Here is a 21,189-nt window from a genome sequence, read left to right on the forward strand (position 1 = left end):
AAATAAAAGCACTACATCAACCGTTTTCAACACGTCCTTTACTGACTTTGCGGTGTTTGATCTTGCGGGGATGTAGCCATTTTTCTGCCATGGTTCGCGTCCTGTAGGCGATATTTTTGTGGGCATGTTAGACCAAAACCTGTTTCCCCCCGGCAATATTTTTGCAAGTGCACCGTTGCTGTGGCACCGCCCAAAACGACTGTGATTGGTTGAAAGAAATAAAACCAGCCCGGGCTGTTTTTTTCTCCAATCTTAAAGTGAGAGTCGGCCCAGCCAGACCTTTCTTTTCTTGAGAAAGGTCTGGTGAGCGAGACTGGTGGTTGCTTGACCAATCTACCACCCCTTCTGCCCGTCCCACTCTGACTTTTCACCCCCTTAACTTACGGTGTTGTCTCACCACGTTTCCCCCTGACACCTCTGGGTGCCGTTACACTATAACTGCAAGCAGCTGCGTATCATGCTGACGTGAAAGGGCGGCTTTTTCGTCAATGTCTGATGCTGGAAGTTACTGACAAAGCGGCGCTATTCAACGACTTTGGAGTGAGACCAGGTTGGGTCATTACATGTGACAATAATTTGAGTAACATTTTGCAGGGGAAGGTCAGGGGGCCACTGGCCTGTCCCTGGTAGGCCTGTTCAGGTATCCATTCATGCATCTAGAGAGACACACATCTGTTAATGAGTTTGTTGTGTCTGAACGTCATTCTGTGTGGCGTGTACACTACAACGTCCTCCGCAATCTGCTCAAGGCTCAACTATTCCGCTTATTCATCCTCATAACATCATGTAATCAGCTCAGCCTCTCTGTCCCACTATAACCACTGGATTCCATAGTTCTTCTAGTTTCATGTGATACCAGTAACTAGCTTCAAAACTCAACCTGCTACAGGCTCTGACAGATAGCAATGTCCGCCATGATCTCCGTCCCTCTTTAATCCTCGGGAGCTGTCAGTAGTGGACCGTGACTGTCAACCAACCTGTGCGGTGCAGACTGGAGAAAATATATATTTTTTATTTTGGGTATCATTTGATTAAAATCAGTAATACAAGTGTCATTATTTCAATTTCATTACATATTTATTACATTTTGGAACCCTGAGTCAAATACGCTCATATTTTGGGACTGTCTGAGTCGGATGTGGAAGATAATCTGACACTACTTTCTTCTTCCTGTGTGGAAAGTACATATCATCAGATAATAATCACCATCCAGCCTGTTCAGGTCATTCCACTCACACTGGCACAGCACCAGGGTGTTACCTTTCAGAGGATAGCAGAGCACATGTGTGTGCCTGCTCAGCTCAGAGCGGCTGTCACAGTTTTCATTTATGCATATTTAATTGCTCACGCCGCCCCTCACCCAAATAACAACATATAAAAGCAACAGGAAAAATCAGAACGTGGCACTTTGTCAAGCATCTCTCCTGAGCGCTGTATCATTTTACATTTTCCCTTTCCTTTCTTTATTTCCCCCTTCTTCTTTTTTTTCCTCCGGAATGCTGTTTTAAAAGAGCTGGTTTCTGCTTTCGCCTCCATTTGTTCTCAGCAGGACTCAGTCAAACACTACCCAGAGCTGAGGTGACCCAATAGTGGCTGTGATATACTTCTGTCTTACTTTACCAAACATAGGGTGCTATCGCTGAACAGATCACTGGTAGCATTACATGATAAAACAATGCCATCCCTCTGTGGGCCAGCAAGCCCTCAGACAGTAGGAACAATAGCAGCTTTGTCAGGAGTCTCTGCAGCTCTGTGTGCTGTCTAAAAATATCTAAATGCTTCTTCCTCTCCTACCTGATATGGCACCTCCATGCTGTCCCACCTACATCAAATATGTGGACATTTCCCCTGTCATGGGTTCATGCAAAAACATTTATGCAGCTCCATTAGGTTTGTGTGTTTGCAAAGTCCTGAAGGTTTCTTGGTAATGTAATGTGAGACAGGGAGCTCCTTTCTCCAGGCCACATCAGAATAATACACTCTGCCAATGTCTTTCTATTGTGTTACAGGAGTACAGACCTGTTGGTATAATTCTCACGGTCTGTAAAAAAAAATCATGGAGAGGCAAAAGCAAGACAACCCCCAAAAAGTTTGGTCTTCTGCTAGTGTCCTTGTCACTGCTGGGAGCATGAGGCCGTACCTGCAGCCCAATCAGGTTGCACAGGTAGTCCAGCTCCTCCAGGATGGCACATCCATAAGATTGTTTGCTGTGTCTCCCAGCACAGTCTCAAGAGCATGGAGGAGACACCAGGAGAGCAGCCATTACACGAGGAGAGCTGGACAGGGCCGTAGAAGGGCATCAACCCAGCAGCAGCAGGACCAGTATCTGCTCCTTTGTGTGAGGAGGAACAGGAGGAGCACTGCCAGAGCCCTACAACATGACCTCCAGCAGGCTACTGGTGTGCATGTTTCTGACCACACTGTCAGAAACAGACTCCATGAGGGTGGCATGAGGGCCCCACGTCCTCTAGTGGGACCTGTGCTCACAGCCCAGCACCGTGCAGCTCAACTGGCATTCAGCAGAGAACACCAGAACTGGCTGGTCCACCACTGGCGCCCTGTTCTCTTCACAGATGAGAGCAGGTTCACACTGAGCACATGTGACAGGTGCGAAAGAGTCTGGAGACACTATGGTAAATGTTATGCTGCCTGTGACATCATCCAGCATGACTGGTTTGGCAGTTGCAGGTGCAGAGGGCCCTGGGTTCCTCCTGGTGCATAGGGCCTGGGTTCCTCCTGGTGTAGCTGGCCCTGGGTTCCTCCTGGTGCAGAGGGCCCTGGGTTCCTCCTGGTGCAGAGGGCCCTGGGTTCCTCCTGGTACAGTGGGCCCTGGGTTCCTCCTGGTGCAGAGGGCCCTGGGTTCCTCCTGGTGCAGTGGGCCCTGGGTTCCTCCTGGTGCAGTGGGCCCTGGGTTCATCCTGGTGCAGAGGGCCCTGGGTTTATCCTGGTGCAGTGGGCCCTGGGTTCCTCCTGGTGCAGTGGGCCCTGGGTTCCTCCTGGTGCAGTGGGCCCTGGGTTCATCCTGGTGCAGAGGGCCCTGGGTTCCTCCTGGTGCAGTGGGCCCTGGGTTCATCCTGGTGCAGAGGGCCCTGGGTTCATCCTGGTGCAGTGGGCCCTGGGTTCCTCCTGGTGCAGAGGGCCCTGGGTTCCTCCTGGTTCCTCCTGGTGTAGCTGGCCCTGGGTTCCTCCTGGTACAGTGGGCCCTGGGTTCCTCCTGGTGCAGTGGGCCCTGGGTTCCTCCTGATGCAGCGGGCCCTGGGTTCCTCCTGGTGCAGCGGGCCCTGGGTTCCTCCTGGTGCAGTGGGCCCTGGGTTCCTCCTGGTGTAGCTGGCCCTGGGTTCCTCCTGGTGCAGAGGGCCCTGGGTTCCTCCTGGTGCAGAGGGCCCTGGGTTCCTCCTGGTGTAGCTGGCCCTGGGTTCCTCCTGGTGCAGCGGGCCCTGGGTTCCTCCTGGTGTAGCTGGCCCTGGGTTCCTCCTGGTACAGTGGGCCCTGGGTTCCTCCTGGTGCAGTGGGCCCTGGGTTCCTCCTGGTGCAGAGGGCCCTGGGTTCATCCTGGTGCAGAGGGCCCTGGGTTCATCCTGGTGCAGTGGGCCCTGGGTTCCTCCTGGTGCAGTGGGCCCTGGGTTCCTCCTGGTGCAGTGGGCCCTGGGTTCCTCCTGGTGCAGCGGGCCCTGGGTTCCTCCTGGTGCAGTGGGCCCTGGGTTCATCCTGGTGCAGTGGGCCCTGGGTTCATCCTGGTGCAGAGGGCCCTGGGTTCATCCTGGTGCAGTGGGCCCTGGGTTCATCCTGGTGCAGTGGGCCCTGGGTTCATCCTGGTGCAGTGGGCCCTGGGTTCATCCTGGTGCAGTGGGCCCTGGGTTCATCCTGGTGCAGAGGGCCCTGGGTTCATCCTGGTGCAGTGGGCCCTGGGTTCATCCTGGTGCAGTGGGCCCTGGGTTCATCCTGGTGCAGAGGGCCCTGGGTTCCTCCTGGTGCAGTGGGCCCTGGGTTCCTCCTGGTGCAGTGGGCCCTGGGTTCCTCCTGGTGCAGCGGGCCCTGGGTTCCTCCTGGTGCAGCGGGCCCTGGGTTCCTCCTGGTGTAGCTGGCCCTGGGTTCCTCCTGGTACAGTGGGCCCTGGGTTCCTCCTGGTACAGTGGGCCCTGGGTTCCTCCTGGTGCAGAGGGCCCTGGGTTCCTCCTGGTACAGTGGGCCCTGGGTTCCTCCTGGTGCAGTGGGCCCTGGGTTCCTCCTGGTGCAGAGGGCCCTGGGTTCATCCTGGTGCAGAGGGCCCTGGGTTCATCCTGGTGCAGAGGGCCCTGGGTTCCTCCTGGTGCAGCGGGCCCTGGGTTCCTCCTGGTGCAGTGGGCCCTGGGTTCATCCTGGTGCAGAGGGCCCTGGGTTCATCCTGGTGCAGTGGGCCCTGGGTTCATCCTGGTGCAGAGGGCCCTGGGATCCAACCAAGTTGGATCCGCCTGTGATTTCAATTTTTTACTTTGATTTTTGGTGTGATTTTGAATCCAGCCCTCAGTGGGTTGATGATTTTGGTTTCCACTGACCCTTTGTTACATCATTTTGTCCTCAACAAATTATACAACGTACATGAGTAAAGACTTTCAACTTTGTTCATCAAGATCTGACGTGGGATTTCAGTGTTCCCTCATTTATTTTGAGCAGTGTAATCCAAAGCTTCAGAGGAAATGTCCTCACAGACACTGAGAAGGAGCCAAATTCAGAAGGTTCAGAATACTAAGGTTTATTATGGTAGTGTTAGATCATGAACGTGATCTACAGATAAGAAAAACACCATTTTGTTTTGCTTGTATTTTATGAATCTCTAATAGGACACCTTTTGCTCTAATTCTTCTAGAGAATACCTTCCTACTTTAAAACTCACATATTCAAACTGCGTCCAGTTATAATTTACTATGAGGAAAATGATTTGAGATCGCCTCATTTCAGACACACTCAGGCCTGTACGTTATTGTTGCAAGATGAATGAAACATATTCGTCCTTCAGGAAATGAGAAGGCATTCCAGGAGCTGCCATTGGCTGGTTTCCACTCGGCTTTCTCAAGGGACTCTTTATGTTATTGCTCGGTCCAGGAGACAAGCAGCTAGTAGGGGTCAGCCGTGTGACGTTTGGCCACCTTGTGCCCAACTCAGAGAAAACAAAGAGGCTCTTTCTGATGGCCTTCGCCTCCCCGTTACCATAACCAGCTGTTCGCTGCACCATTTTATCAAGACTTCATTTTGTGGTGAAAGCACTTCACCTTCTTGCCAGATGCACGGACCACTGAGGCAGAACAGAGTGACAGAGAGGCCGCTGCAGGAATTTTCTCATGCTGGCACTGGAGGACAGTTTGGGTGGACCAACCGTTTAATATCCGCAGGGTGGTTGTTTTTAATCTTTAGACAGATCTGGGGAAAACTGCCATGGAATAATCAGCAAAAACTTCCTGCTAAAATGAAGTTCAAAATAATAAATAAAATACATAATATGCTGTCGAAATATTATCATATTTTTCAAAGGCTAAATCTTAACCACCATAATTATCACACATGACCATCTAGGTCAAATCCAAAAGGTTAAAGGCAGTCTTCCTGAGGACGGGACAGGAACTGAGATTGTGTCTGACCTGCACTGATCAATGACAGACTGTAACAGAAAGGTCACACAATCACGCACAGTCATTACCCACACACACATTGAGCAATTATGAAAATCTCTGCCCACTCATCCACACACACACTGTCCTCCTTTATTTTACACTTTTTTATTGTCAGCTTTTGTCTCTTGGTTTTATCATTTTGCAGTGTAAATGTCCAAAACGTTCAAGTGTACACAAACAGCACACTATTTTCCACCATGACACTCTACTGTTTCACACCAAAACACCACAGTGTATTAAAACTTTAGCATCACTCACTGTCAGTGTGAAAGCTGGAGCTGGAGCTGGAGCTGGAGCTGGAACACACCAGTCCGGGTTCAAACCCAGGGCACCAAAATTAGCTGCTTGGGCAGTGTCCCAGAGTCATTTTAAAGACGATGTAGGCACCGTTTAGTGTCTGTGTTAGACGCACCAGGCTTTCTACCAAACCAAATTTAAACCTATACAGTAGACAGTGAGGGCAACAGATGTAGTTTAAAGCTTGAAAGTCTGCTCAGGATTGACTCTGCTGCTTTTCCAACACTGCTACCTTTTCAGCTGTGTTTATGCCACTCAAAGCGGGGTACTTTAGAGCAACACAGTGCTGCTTTTCCAGCTGTGTCTGAGTGACTCAAAGCTGGGTGATTTTTGGCAACACTGCTGCCTTTTCAGCTGTGTTTGTGCCACTCAGAGCTGGGTAGTTTTTGGCAATACAGCTGCTTTTCCAGCTGCGTTCATGCCACTCAACACTGGGTACTTTTTAGCGACACACTGCTGCATTAACAGCTGTGTTTGTGCAACACAAAGCTGGGTACTTTTTAGCAACACGTTGCTGCATTTCCAGCTGCATTTGTACCACTCAAACTTGGGTATTTTTTAGCAGCATCCACAGCTTTCCTAACCTTCACCATACTGTAGCTGCCAAGCACAGAAACTGAAGAAACCAGGAATTTAAAAATGTTGTCATTGAACGTAATCCAGGGTTTTGCAGAATAGTTTAATATTGATGCTCTTGTCTTGTCTTGTCTTGTCTGTTAGTCCTAATGAACTTTTCATGACACTGAAACAGCTCATTAGCATTTGGCTCCATAGTTTTGCTCTGTTGCCTATAAGTGCAGAATATTTTCTGTTCAGAAGGCATAGATGCACTTTTATTGTGCTCACTGGTTTATAAACAGACCACAAGAATCTCCTGAAAAGGGGCCAAAGCAGGCTGAATGCCTCATATGCATGAAAGAAGACAGTTTCAGCACAGTACAAGAAGTTGCCTAACATCTCGGTTCTAGTAGAGCCAATTTAAACTTTGCCTCTATTCGTCCACGTACTGTAAAAGCCCCGAACAACAACTTTATTTTGAGGGAAACCAAACACAGAAAACAACATGACAGTTTCAAGTGGCAGATGCTCAACTCTGACCAGGCTTCCTGATTCAAATGGGCTTACTCACCAGCTATTTACAGTTCATTCGGAGCACCAATGCCTCACATGTGACTCTAGTTAGAAAATAGAAACTTTTCTTTCCTTTTCCATTCTCATCTTTGTCCACATTAAGAGCTCTTGATCTTTTCTTTTCTCTTCTCCTTTTGGAGATGCTAATTGCTCTCATTGCAGTCGTGATTAGCTCTTTTCTGTCGTTGCAATTTTGGGACACAAATCAGAAGTGTGTTTCCAACCTGATTCTATCAAAGAAAGAAATTTGACTTTCTTTTCCCATGCATTCCTTTTAAGTTATCTTTTTTCCTAATGACACGTTAACCACAGCAGTGTTGAAACATAAAGTTTCAACATATCTATTGCAAAATAATGTGCAAATGTAATTTATTCATGGTTTGCAGAGTTGTGCAATGCCAACAGATTGTCTAGTTTTCATCTGCCAAACTTTCTGGCCTTTGCTTTACAAATGTGGTGTGTTTAGTTTATCCTTTACCCAGTGACACCAGTTCAGGACGCCAACAAGCACTGATGATTTGGTGATTTAAAGTTAAAAAAAACTACAAGGTTTATACTGGGGGTGTCGCAATATACCGTATGTATTGATGATAAGTAATGTATGGGCTGTATAAACAGATCTCAAATTGACAGATGTATTGACGAGACTTTAGGGTGGATAGACTGCCACAGTTGCTCCAAAATAGATTTGAAAGCTTTACTAGCCTATCTGCAAAGATACGGGAAAAGTAGAGAGAGATGACTGTGTCCAGACAGAACACACTGTGTGCACTAATCCAGGATCCACTCATGCTTACCCGAACAGCAGAGCGGGGCAGGCCAGCTATCCCAAATGCTGTGGGAGTCTCTCACAGAAGTGCTCTGACTTTCCACACAATAGAGCGTATTGATTCGACATGTATCCAAAACAGTTCCACTGGAGCTGCGTACTGTGCACAAGTAGCCTCTGAGAATTTCTCTGCAACAGGAGAACAGGTGATATGTCCTCTGTGGCACTGCCATTAAAGCATTGCATTTCTCAGCAGAGAAAAGCCCCAGGTGTGGCTGTTTCTGTGTGTGTGTGTGTGTGTGTGTGTGTGTGTGTGTGTGTGTGTGTGTGTGTGTGTGTGTGTGTGTGTGTGTGTGTGTACATTTTGGGCAACATTAAAGTAATATAAAAAATAAACGCTACCCTAAATATTAACATGTTGGCAATAATTTTTGACAATGGAAACAAAGCCTGTCGGCAGGATCAAGGAGACAATCAACAGACCAGGACTGGAGTCAAGAACATTTATATTAGGCAAATTTTAGGACAGGACAGTCATCAAACGTAAAGTTTGGGGGTGACTGGACCATGTACAGTGGAGTTACTTACCACTTCCTGTTTGGTGGTGAAACATGGAAACTTGACGCCTCGCACAGTCACATAGTGTGACAAAAACTCAAGCTTTATTCAACTTTTGATGTCCAAGATCTTAAGATGGTCCACACCAAATCTGAAGTCAGTTGGATCAAATATGTAGGAGGAGTTTGTTAAAGTATGACCCCAGGAAATGGCCAAAAATGCACAAAGATTGCACAGTGAAAATGGCTGACTTCCTGTTGGGTTTAGAGTATGGCTTCAAGAGACTTTTTTGAATGTCTTAGGGTGTTGCATGTGCTTACCAAGTTTCGTACATGTTAGTGAAACCAGCTTTGGGGGCTGCTTCATTGATATTTTGTGATATTAGGTGCTACTGAGCCATTTTTGGCAGCCAGACATGACACCCCCAAAATATCAAAGTTTTCACCAGATGTGATGTGTGTGCAAACTTTCACGAGTTTTGTTAAGCCCCTCAAAAATGTGATTCATTTGGAGGAAGAAGAATAAAAATCACTTGCACTTGCTTGGGCCCTAACAAGAGAAGGACTCTCAGTAGAGTGAAGATCTCCTGGCTCTCTTACAGGCAAGATGGTGGTCATACCTTCAGTGCATTTATGGAATTAATCTGCAGATGCTGTGGTTTAACATGAGACCAAATTTTTCTATGGATGTCCGTTTTTGAGCCACGACGACAGCAAAAATGTGACCTGCAGTAGACTAGGTAAGTCTTGTCTTTAGCCAAGACGAATGCCAGAACTGTTTTTAGCTTTGTGATTTTGCAACTTGACTTAGTTGATTAATTGCAGCCATTACAGGTTGGTGAAGCGGAGTGAGGAGTCAGCAATCAAAAAATAGTCATTAAAACATTTTTTTTGACCACTGTGAATTGCTGCAACAATGAGAGGTCCCTAAGCATACAATCATAAACATGCACACAAAATAATAGGCTGATTGGTCCAGTAGTATGCAGATCAGCAGCAGGCAGACAGATGCACACACACAACCAAACGCAGGATCCTATCCAAGTTTAAGTCTAGCAGAGATAATAACTTTTGAATTTGAGTCAAGAAAACTATAACAGGTAACAGTAGTGTACAGTAGCTTGGACGGGCCCCAGTGCCAGATTTTGAGTCGAACAGCTAACATTTATTTTATAGTATCGTCACATGATGAAATACAAACTTGACGTTGGACAACATCAATATATGTATTACCAACACACTCTCACTCAGACCTCGTCACATATCGACGTTTGGTCATGGACTTTCCACATCCAGATACGGTGTCAAAGGTACCCTGGGTGTGCTGGTTGTTGATGTTCAGGGATGCCAGGTTGAACCTGTTACATGCATTGTCCTCTTTCAAATACACTTCAGTTTTCACAGGAAATTTACAATCTTACAAACACACAAACACAGCTCTCCCGGGTGAAGGTCAGTGTTTGTTGGACCCATCCACCACCCCTCACGCCAGCCTTACTCGGACTTTCACTGCCTTGACTCTCGCTCTTGTCCTTCCGTATTTTCCCGTTGTTCCCGAGTGCAATTACATTATAACAGCGACTGGCCGCGTATCGTGCAAATGTCAAAGGACGGCTTTTTTCGTCAGTGTCTGACACAGCAATTCACTGCCCATGCGCCAGATTTCAATGACTTCACAGTGAGACTAGGCTCATTTTACCTTGCAATCATCACTGCAAATCTGTATAAGACAAAAAATGAGAAATTATTCATTAAATTGAAGTTTCTACAGTTTATTTATAGTTTTTAAAGTTTCTGTAAAATGCACATATCATTTTGTAATAGATTGCTACTGACTATTTTATAAAAAAGAAACATTAATGGAGATGGGTTTGCCTTCTCGAGGTCAGGAATAACAGGTGACAGCATCTGTAGTTTAACATGAGTTCTTTTTTGAACACAGGCATATTTCTAAGATGGCAAGTTGAATCACTCATGAGGCCCTGTTCTCTGCTCTAGAGACAACAACTCTCTCTACAGGCCCCAACCCCCAAGGGCCCCAGTCTGTATTTACGCCCCTGCCAGGTAACAACTCGTTCAACCTGCATCACATATTACAGATTTGGTTCTTTTGGTAATTGTAGTTTTAGGGGCTTCGTTTGTGCTTCTTAAACCAGCACTAGTTCTTTTACTGGATAAGTGTATTAAACAGTTTTCAGAGACACCTCCCAGCCAACAGGAACCTGTGTACAGATTTATTTCCTGTTGTCACTGTTCATTATTGTCTGCAGAGCTGTCACTTGTTACTAGGAAGAGAAACTGAGACAGATAAATGTTAAGATCCTCCAGCAAATAAACTCCGTCCAGATTAGATATGATATGATAACTTTATGTTCTGCAGAGGAGACTAACAGTCCCACCACCACCACCACCACCACCACCACCACCACCATCGCCTCCAGGCCAAAAGCAAGATGTAAACATTCTTCTGTTATTCAATCCTGTACATTCTTCAGAGCAGAGCAGGGATGCAGGTGATGTCTGCGCTGTGACACACTATCTACCAGACTCCCTTTCATCTCAGCAGCACTACACACACTGGGTATGAATATAGACTGTAACTCTTAGTCCGGCTTTAAAAGTGACGATGATGTTGACCATCATTTTACATCACAAGTAAAATGCTTTCAAATTAAAAGCTCTTAAAAAAGCATATTGTTGTGTGTGTGTGTGTCTGGTTTGATCTACTGGGAGTGAGTAAGCATTTTAACTGTAAATGTCTGCAGTATTTACAATAGGACAAACCAGTTGAATGTAGTTAGAACAAAAAGGCCATATACACTCACCAGCCACTTTATTAGGTACACCTTGCTAGTACCAGGTTGGACCCCCTTTTTAATTCTTGGTGGCACAGATTCAACAAGGTGCTGGAAACATTCCTCAGAGACTTTGGTCCATATTGACATGATGACATCACACAGTTGCTGCAGATTTGTTGGCTGCACATCCATGATGAGAATCTCCCGTTCCAGCACATCCCAAAGGTGCTCTATTGGACTGAGATCTGGTGACTGTGGAGGCCATTGGAGTACAGTGAACTCATTGTCATGTTTGAGATGATGTGAGCTTTGTGACATGGTGCGTTATCCTGCTGGAAGTAGCCATCAGAAGATGGGTACACTGTGGTCATAAAGGGATGGACACGCTCAGCAACAATACTCAGGTAGGCTGTGGTGTTTAAACCATGCTCAGTTGGTACTAAGAAAATCTCCCCCACACCATTACACCACCAGCAGCAGCAGCAGCCTGAAGCGTTGATACAAGGCAGGATGGATCCATGCTTCCATCTGAATGTGGTTTTTCCAATCTTCTATTGTCCAGTTTTGGTGAGAAAACCCGTGTGAATTGTAGCCTCAGTTTCCTGTTGTTAGCTGACAGGAGTGGCACCTGGTGTGGTCTTCTGCTGCTTTCTATCATCTTGAACCAGTCTGGCCATTCTCCTCTGACCTCTGGCATCAACAAGGCATTTTGGCTCACTGGATATTTTCTCTTTTTGGGACCATCCTCTGTAAACCCTAGAGATGGTTGTGCTGAAAATCCCAGTAAATACTCAGACCAGCCCGTCTGGCACCAACAACCATGCCACGTTCAAAGTCACTTCAATCACCTTTCTTCATCATTCTGATGCTGCGTTTGAACTTCAGCAGCTCGTCTTCACCATGCCTACATGACTAAATGTATTGAGCTGCTGCCACGTGATTGGCTGATTAGCTATTTGCGTAAACAAGCAGTTGAACAGGTGTAGCTAATAAACTGGCTGGTGAATGTACATAATGATGGTGGTTTCCTCCTGTTGCTGTGTTATGTTTTATCATAGAAATCAAATGTGTGCCCACAGAGGTCTCTCCAGTGTGACAGGTGAGGATCTCTCTGCAGCTGGTTGTCAGTATCACAGTAAAACAGACCTTTGATATTAACTGCCAGCTTCCTAGAGAAGCATGTTTGACTCTCTTCCCCAGCTGTGCAGTTAGAAGCCATCAGGTAGGAAAGTTAATCTACTGCCCATGAGAAACAGTGATGAGAGATTCTATATCTAAGCTCCTTTTGTGTGACGCTGTTCTTGAATGAATTTGCAAATTGCTCTGATCTGAAAATACAAAGCGCTCTCTCACTCCTTGTAACAGACGGGGGAAGAGGCCGGACTGATGTGAATTGGTGAGAAACAGCCAGGAGTAAGAATCTCTTCCTGACATCAAAAGACTGTCCTCTCACTTCTGTCAGCTCAGGCAGGAAGAGATGACAGAGGGCCGCCAGGCAGACACATATCCCTCTGCAAGCTGAGCCCACAGAGAGCTCTGTGTTGAATGGATGTTGATGCCGAGGCCTGCACCACTGATGAAACCCCGGGTAAATATAGTGCCAGAAAGAAAGCTGAGACAATGTCCACAGTCGTCCATCCCAGTGATCAACTTTTAGTTCCTGCAACATGTTGTTCAATTGTGACTGAAAACCTTCTTGACACCAATCAATTACACCATCCAGTATTGGTTGTTTTTGACCAGGATTGTGGCCTGAAATGTGGTTGGGTTTTTTTTGGTAACGTCCTGGTATAGTAGCCCAGAAATCAGATGTTGTATACCGAGACATGGCTGCTTTTCTTCCCAGGATGGAGGCCCAACAAGTGGTTGTTTTTTACAGAGACTTGGCTGCTTTTCCTCCTGAGATAGTGGCCGCAAAATTGTTGTTTTTTACAGACATTGTTTCTTCTCCTGCTGATTTTGTGGCTTGAAAAGCAGTTGTTTTTTACTGAGACATGGCTGCTTTTCTTCCTGAGATAGTGGCCCGAAAGGCGGTTGTTTTTTACAGACATTGTTTCTTCTCCTGCTGATTTTGTGGCTTGAAAAGCAGTTGTTTTTTACTGAGACATGGCTGCTTTTCTTCCTGAGATAGTGGCCCGAAAGGCGGTTGTTTTTTACTGAGACATGGCTGCTTTTCTTCCTGGGATAGTGGCCTGAAAGGCGGTTGTTTTTTACTGAGACATGGCTGCTTTTCTTCCTGAGATAGTGGCCTGAAAGGCGGTTGTTTTTTACTGAGACATGGCTGCTTTTCTTCCCAGGATGGAGGCCCAACAAGTGGTTGTTTTTTACAGAGACTTGGCTGCTTTTCCTCCTGAGATAGTGGCCTGAAAGGCGGTTGTTTTTACTGAGACATGGCTGCTTTTCTTCCTGCTGATAGTGGCCTGAAAAGGCAGTTGTTTTTGACTTAGTCATGGCTGCTTTTCTTCCTGAGATAGTGGCCTGAAAGGCGGTTGTTTTTTACTGAGACATGGCTGCTTTTCTTCCTGAGATAGTGGCCCGAAAGGCGGTTGTTTTTTACTGAGACATGGCTGCTTTTCTTCCTGAGATAGTGGCCTGAAAGGCAGTTGTTTTTTACTGAGACATGGCTGCTTTTCTTCCTGGGATAGTGGCCTGAAAGGCGGTTGTTTTTTACTGAGACATGGCTGCTTTTCTTCCCGAGATAGTGGCCTGAAAGGCGGTTGTTTTTTACTGAGACATGGCTGCTTTTCTTCCCGGGATAGTGGCCTGAAAGGCGGTTGTTTTTTACTGAGACATTGCTGCTTTTCTTCCTGGGATAGTGGCCTGAAAGGCGGTTGTTTTTTACTGAGACATGGCTGCTTTTCTTCCCAGGATGGAGGCCCAACAAGTGGTTGTTTTTTACAGAGACTTGGCTGCTTTTCATCGTGAGATAGTGGCCAGTTGTTTTTTACTGAGACATGGCTGCTTTTCTTCCTGGGATAGTGGCCCGAAAGGCGGTTGTTTTTTACTGAGACATGGCTGCTTTTCTTCCTGGGATAGTGGCCTGAAAGGCGGTTGTTTTTTACTGAGACATGGCTGCTTTTCTTCCTGGGATAGTGGCCTGAAAGGCGGTTGTTTTTTACTGAGACATGGCTGCTTTTCTTCCTGGGATAGTGGCCTGAAAGGCGGTTGTTTTTTACTGAGACATGGCTGCTTTTCTTCCTGGGATAGTGGCCCGAAAGGCGGTTGTTTTTTACTGAGACATGGCTGCTTTTCTTCCTGGGATAGGGGCCCTGAAAGGTGGTTGTTTTTTACTGAGACATGGCTGCTTTTCTTCCTGGGATAGTGGCCTTAAAATTGTTGTTTTTACTGAGACATGGCTGCTTTTCTTCCTGGGATAGTGGCCGAAAGGCAGTTGTTTTTTACTGAGACATGGCTGCTTTTCTTCCCGGGATAGTGGCCCTGAAAGGCGGTTGTTTTTTACTGAGACATGGCTGCTTTTCTTCCTGGGATAGTGGCCCGAAAGGCGGTTGTTTTTTACTGAGACATGGCTGCTTTTCTTCCTGGGATAGTGGCCCCGAAAGGCGGTTGTTTTTTACTGAGACATGGCTGCTTTTCTTCCTGGGATAGTGGCCCGAAAGGCGGTTGTTTTTTACTGAGACATGGCTGCTTTTCTTCCTGGGATAGTGGCCCGAAAGGCGGTTTTTTTTACTTAGACATTGCTGCTTTTCTTCCGGGGATAGTGGCCCGAAAGGCGGTTGTTTTTTACTGAGACATGGCTGCTTTTCTTCCTGGGATAGTGGCCCGAAAGGCGGTTGTTTTTTACTGAGACATGGCTGCTTTTCTTCCTGGGATAGTGGCCCTGAAAGACGGTTGTTTTTTACTGAGACATGGCTGCTTTTCTTCCTGGGATAGTGGCCCTGAAAGACGGTTGTTTTTTACTGAGACATGGCTGCTTTTCTTCCTGGGATAGTGGCCCGAAAGGCGGTTGTTTTTTACTGAGACATGGCTGCTTTTCTTCCTGGGATAGTGGCCCTGAAAGACGGTTGTTTTTTACTGAGACATGGCTGCTTTTCTTCCTGGGATAGTGGCCTGGCGGTTGTTTTTTACTGAGACATTGCTGCTTTTCTTCCTGAGATAGTGGCCCGAAAGGCGGTTGTTTTTTACTGAGACATGGCTGCTTTTCTTCCTGGGATAGTGGCCCGAAAGGCGGTTGTTTTTTACTGAGACATGGCTGCTTTTCTTCCTGAGATAGTGGCCCGAAAGGCGGTTGTTTTTTACTGAGACATGGCTGCTTTTCTTCCTGGGATAGTGGCCCGAAAGGCGGTTGTTTTTTACTGAGACATTGCTGCTTTTCTTCCTGAGATAGTGGCCCGAAAGGCGGTTGTTTTTTACTGAGACATGGCTGCTTTTCTTCCTGGGATAGTGGCCCGAAAGGCGGTTGTTTTTTACTGAGACATGGCTGCTTTTCTTCCTGGGATAGTGGCCCGAAAGGCGGTTGTTTTTTACTGAGACATGGCTGCTTTTCTTCCTGGGATAGTGGCCCGAAAGACGGTTGTTTTTTACTGAGACATGGCTGCTTTTCTTCCTGGGATAGTGGCCCGAAAGGCGGTTGTTTTTTACTGAGACATGGCTGCTTTTCTTCCTGGGATAGTGGCCCGAAAGGCGGTTGTTTTTTACTGAGACATGGCTGCTTTTCTTCCTGGGATAGTGGCCCCGAAAGGCGGTTGTTTTTTACTGAGACATTGCTGCTTTTCTTCCTGGGATAGTGGCCCGAAAGGCGGTTGTTTTTTACTGAGACATGGCTGCTTTTCTTCCTGGGATAGTGGCCCGAAAGGCGGTTGTTTTTTACTGAGACATGGCTGCTTTTCTTCCTGGGATAGTGGCCCGAAAGGCGGTTGTTTTTTACTGAGACATGGCTGCTTTTCTTCCTGGGATAGTGGCCCGAAGGCGCTCACATTATTTACCCATGATTTCTTCTTATTATCTTAAACTTTGATCCTGGATAACTTTCAAACAAATGAAACTGAACTGTAACACAATTCACTTATTGTGAGCGTTGGCAGTTCTGACCTCGGCTTTTTTCTCTCCCAGCTAATACTCTTGTTTACTGGCAGCAGCGAGGCTCATATAATTGGGCAGGCCTTCCCCTGGTCCATATTTTGGTACGGTAACAGAATATAAGCTTCTTCCTGAGTTGTGCTCTTTTATCTCTCCTGTATATTTTGCAACAAGTGGAGGAGCAGTGTGTTCTCATCAGGGCCTGAAAAGAGCCTTTGTTTGGCTCTGAACACCTGGACAGAGTTATCTCAGTGGTTCAGACTCTCCTTCCTTCCCTCGTTCCTTTTCTTTCTCTCCCTCTTTTCTCTATCTGTCCATCTTTTTCAATCTGAATTGTTCTCTCTCTCTCCCCTCCCCCTCTCTCTCTTTTACGCTCTGTCTGTGTGTGTCCAACTGCAGCACTGAAAGTCCGCAGAAATAACAGACAGGCATGGGAAAGCGTTTTATCTGCGAGACAGGTCACATCTGAGAGATTGTCAGCTCTGATACCGGAGCACTATTTAAACTTCAGTGATGCTTTTTGTTTGACATGAAGAAAGTCAGTCCCTCACCAGTAACCAAGTTTTTAATCCTAAAATAATCTGTGTTTCAAATTAAATGTCAGGATTTTCATTCATTCTGAAAAAAATCATCATTTGAAGCATCGTTATGCCTTTATACCCGCAGTATAGTAATTTGCATCCTCAGATAATTTGTCTCATTTGAATTAATCATTTGTTCCAGGAATAACTAATTATGTCCCTCATATAACATTTTCATTCTTTTAACATTGTACTGAGACACATTTGGGTCCAATCTGCTTTAAACACTAAATTACAAGGTGTCTGCAGGTCCTTAAAAAATTTGTCTCAAATTCAATTATATAGATATCAGGCCTTAAAAGTCATTAAATGGTCTTAAATTTGAATTTGTGAGGTCTTAATTGCCACAAACATTTTTTATCTAATTTCATTTATCCATCTATTAATTCCTGTTTGTGAAAATGAGTCATGGTCTTTCTCATGAAATTCTTTTCTGATGTTACAAATCTTTAAACCTACCACTGGACATAATCCTGTTTAGATTAACCTAATTCACTTAAATAAGTAAAACATGATTTGTCCAAAAATCTGTCCTAAATTTGGTTAAACGTTGTCTTGAATGGGTCTTAAAGAGCATTGAATTTAACTGTCTGAGACCTGTAGACTCCCTGAATATTCAGCCAATTGCAAAATGTTTAAAATTGCAACTGATTTTAGTTGCAGAGATCTGTGAAATTGGCAGACTTTTTTTTACGTCTTCTTACTTTTCATTTTCAGCTCTAACTGTAACATAACACGGTGGTCCAGCCTATCTGATGTTTCTGCCATGCTTATGTTATGTACTGTGTTGCTTTGCTAACGTCTTTGAGAAACAAAATCTACCATGGAAGCAAAGCAATGTACTGCTGTGGGTTGATACCAAAGTAAAACATATTTTAGCCACCTGAAAAGAGCCACTTAATATTAGTATAAGTTTAAGGGCCTGTCCCAATACCCCCCCTTAACCCTACCCCTACATTTGCGCGTTCCTGCGAGGGGTAGTGTCCCAATTCCTATTTGCGTGTAGGGGTAGGCGGCATAACGAGGGGTAGTGGGTATGACACTAGCCCTTCGGAGTGAAGGATTTCAGATGCTGACTTGCCAGCGAGGGGTAGATGTCGCCATGGCTACCACCGACCAAGAGACAGGGAAAAAAGTTCATACATTGCTAACGTTACCGTCGTCAGGTTGCTTGTTAGTTAGCTAGCTAGCTCGTGCTATCTGGCGCCTGTCATCTGTCCTGTTCTGCAAAATTGTCGGAATTTTCATGTTACGATAACACGCCAGCTAGTATAACTATGCTGCCTCGTAATGTTAGCTGGTTAGCTAGCTAGCTAGCAGAAGTCCCCTGTCGTCTGTCGTTCATCAAACGAAGCATGATGAATAATGCAAACGCGATCGGTAGGATGAACTCAACTGGAGACTCCATTGTAGATGTCAGTTGGAAATGTAGATGGCTCGCAGCTTCCTGTTTAAAATAGTTACGTATGCGTGAATGTAACCGATGCGGTGACGTAGTGAGTGGTGTCCCAATTCCTAGGGAAAGATTTCAACCCCTACCCCTCATTGCTTCATTTCGAGAGCCAAGGGGTAGGGCCAAGGGGGGAATTGGGATTGGGCCTAAGTGTGCACTGTATTTGGAATATTTTAACCACTTTGCTTTACACACTAACCAATCAAAGGCAGCAGTGGACCAGCACCTCTCACGTCCTGCGAGGTAAAATGACACTGTCAGTGGTGTCAGGTCGCTTTGAGATAACGGCTTCAGTTGTGTGTTGGAAAAGGCTGTCTGATGACAAGGTAAAGTGGTGAAAATATTCTAAATATAAAGTACACTTATTAACTGATAATGATTTTTTCAAGTGGGCCTTTTTTTAAACTAGCTAAAAACTAACCAAGGCAGCGTTTGCTCAGCTCTGTTTCATTTTACGTACATGACACGAGGGTTTTCTACCCACAAGTTATTGTAAACAAACTGATTCGGTCTGTTTCTTCACTCATGCACTTTTTTTGACAATACCCTGTATTTGCTTCAGTGTGCTGTATTCATTTGCTGCTACGACCACAGCTTGCACAGAGCTCACTTCAGTTTCCATTTATTTTTTCTCAGGTTTCAGTACATCCTCCTAAATTGAGAATTGGAGCTGAAATGAGGGATAACTGACCCTGCGTCTTTTCTGTAACATTGTATTTAACCTATAACAAGCTCTCAGCAAAAGACATAACACTGCAATTAGCTATCTGTGGAGAGATTCTAATTGGCCATGAAGCCTGCTGATGGGAGCAGACTTGACCTTCATTAAAAGGTGTGCAGCACCAATTAGCCCGAGCAGCCAAGCCTGGACGGAGAGGCTCCACTTTCCCACGACAGGACGCTCCGCTAACGCTCAGTCAGCTGGAGGAGGACTGAATATTATACAGTAGAGATTCATGATCACAGAGAGATCACAGACCTGTCTCCACCTGTGACAGTGTCCTCGATGGCCGATGTCATCAGATCTACAGAGGCGGAATTTGCAAAGATTTGCTTCAGTAAAAGTCAGATTTGATTTGCGTCGCAGTGTCAGACAGCGGATCTCCACTCTTCACATCTTGTCCACTGAAGTAACAACCTTCTGTTCCTTGTAGGTTTCAGAAAAGCTAAAAAAAAAAGTACTGTAGATTCAATGCGAAAACTTTTGACTCAAAATGTTTGACTCCTAATTTTGGGCTCAAAATCTCAAACAGCATTCGAAATAAAAACACCTGCATTAAATTAGGTAGTGCGTTATTACATTTAAACTTCAAACGTTATTTGAATCATTTATGCATTCTTTTTTAAATGACTTTTATTAATTATGTAACATTGATAATAGTAATAACAACTTGATTTATATAGTACCTTTCAAAACAGATTTACAATATGTACATATATATATATATATATATATATGTACACACACACACACACACAAAATACCCTCTGCCCCCTCTGCGCAGTGCAGAGCAGCTAAGGCTAGCTAATCCATAGAGACCAGAGGGCAGGCAGTGAGCACTATGATCGCACATGTTAATGCCAGAGACCCCTGATAAACCAAGATGTCCCACTAGTTTCATTTCCTGTATCTGTGCCACTATTTAATCCAATGGGAAAGGTGAACGTGAGTAGAGATTATGACCAAGTCTTTCTTGATAAAGTCACTGAAGTAAAGATTGGACCCAGTTTTCACAAGCCACATATCGTCCCAACATTCTTACACAAAAATGACATTTTTCAGAATGACGAATCAGGAGAAATTAACTTTGTTTGAGACCTGTCTGTCTCTGTAACCCCCTCTCATGAGATCTGGCAACGCAGAAATCTCTTCTCTCTGTTGGTGCTCAACCGTCGCTCCAGTTTCACTGCCGTGCTGCTGATGTTACCGTACAGCTGGATAAACAGAAGTTTAAATAGCCTTGTGCGTAAAGTCATTAATCAAAAGCTAAAATAAAAATAAAACTTGTATTTCATTGCCTAATAATACCATTATTGTTACTATTTAGTTGTTTTTGGAGGGGAAAGTGTTTGTTGCAGAGTATCTTTGTTAAGGCGGCTAACTGTCTGTCCTCTACCAGAGCCAGATGCTGCGCAGTGCAGCAAACTGAGGAGCAGCAGAATTCACCCACAGACCGACATGCGTAACCGGTCAAGACTGTTGTTGGCGGGTAACTGATTAATGGTTAACTGTTCACATCCCTAGTGTATATCAGAGCCTGATATATCCTCTTCCTCTGCACCATAGAGCTTCTGTTTTTGTTAAAAACACTCACCAATGCACTGGATGACACGTTCCTTCATTACCATGAACACACACACACTGTAGTTTATTTTGACACAGTCCCACACACACCGTCCTGCTGCCAGAAGAAACACAACATGTGGATTAATGTGTGTACTGTTTTAACAAAACACAAAAACATTTAACAAAACAACTACAACATGTAAGAAAACAACATTTCAACAAACAAAAACAAGTCACCAAACACTACATTTCGGAAAACACAATGTTTAAGAAAACACTACAACATTTAAGAAAACATAACATTTGACAAAACACTACATTTCACAGAACACAACATTTAAAGAAACACATCTCAGAAAACACAGAAACATTTCACAGAATTTTAGAAAACACAACATAATCAGTCCCAACAGGCCGTCGCACCATTTCCTCCTGTCTGAGTAACATTTGATAAAAGCTACAGTTGCTTTTAGATGTTCTATAAATACTTGATGCTCAACCGAAGAATATTTCTGGTTGCCGTGTTGATCTTTCACTCGCTGTTAATCCCTCAAACTGTTTGAGCAATCGACTCATCCCCTCCAGTGCAGGTTCCTGCTTATTTGCATGGGTCTGGGCCCATGCTTTGCAT

The 21,189-nt window shown here is 45.2% G+C and overlaps 1 long non-coding RNA gene across 1 annotated transcript in view; it reads right to left on the minus strand.

Annotated features, from left to right (window-relative positions):
* The window catches only part of LOC125879973 (uncharacterized), a 119,020-nt gene that overhangs the window by 69,018 nt on the left and 28,813 nt on the right, over positions 1–21,189 (minus strand). Inside the window, exon 2 of the long non-coding RNA XR_007447995.1 lies at positions 11,889–12,048. This is a non-coding gene — a long non-coding RNA (uncharacterized LOC125879973). The remainder of the gene's footprint in view (positions 1–11,888; positions 12,049–21,189) is intronic.

Source organism: Epinephelus fuscoguttatus, linkage group LG2 (assembly GCF_011397635.1).
Source record: "Epinephelus fuscoguttatus linkage group LG2, E.fuscoguttatus.final_Chr_v1".
Classification (NCBI taxonomy): domain Eukaryota; kingdom Metazoa; phylum Chordata; class Actinopteri; order Perciformes; family Serranidae; genus Epinephelus; species Epinephelus fuscoguttatus.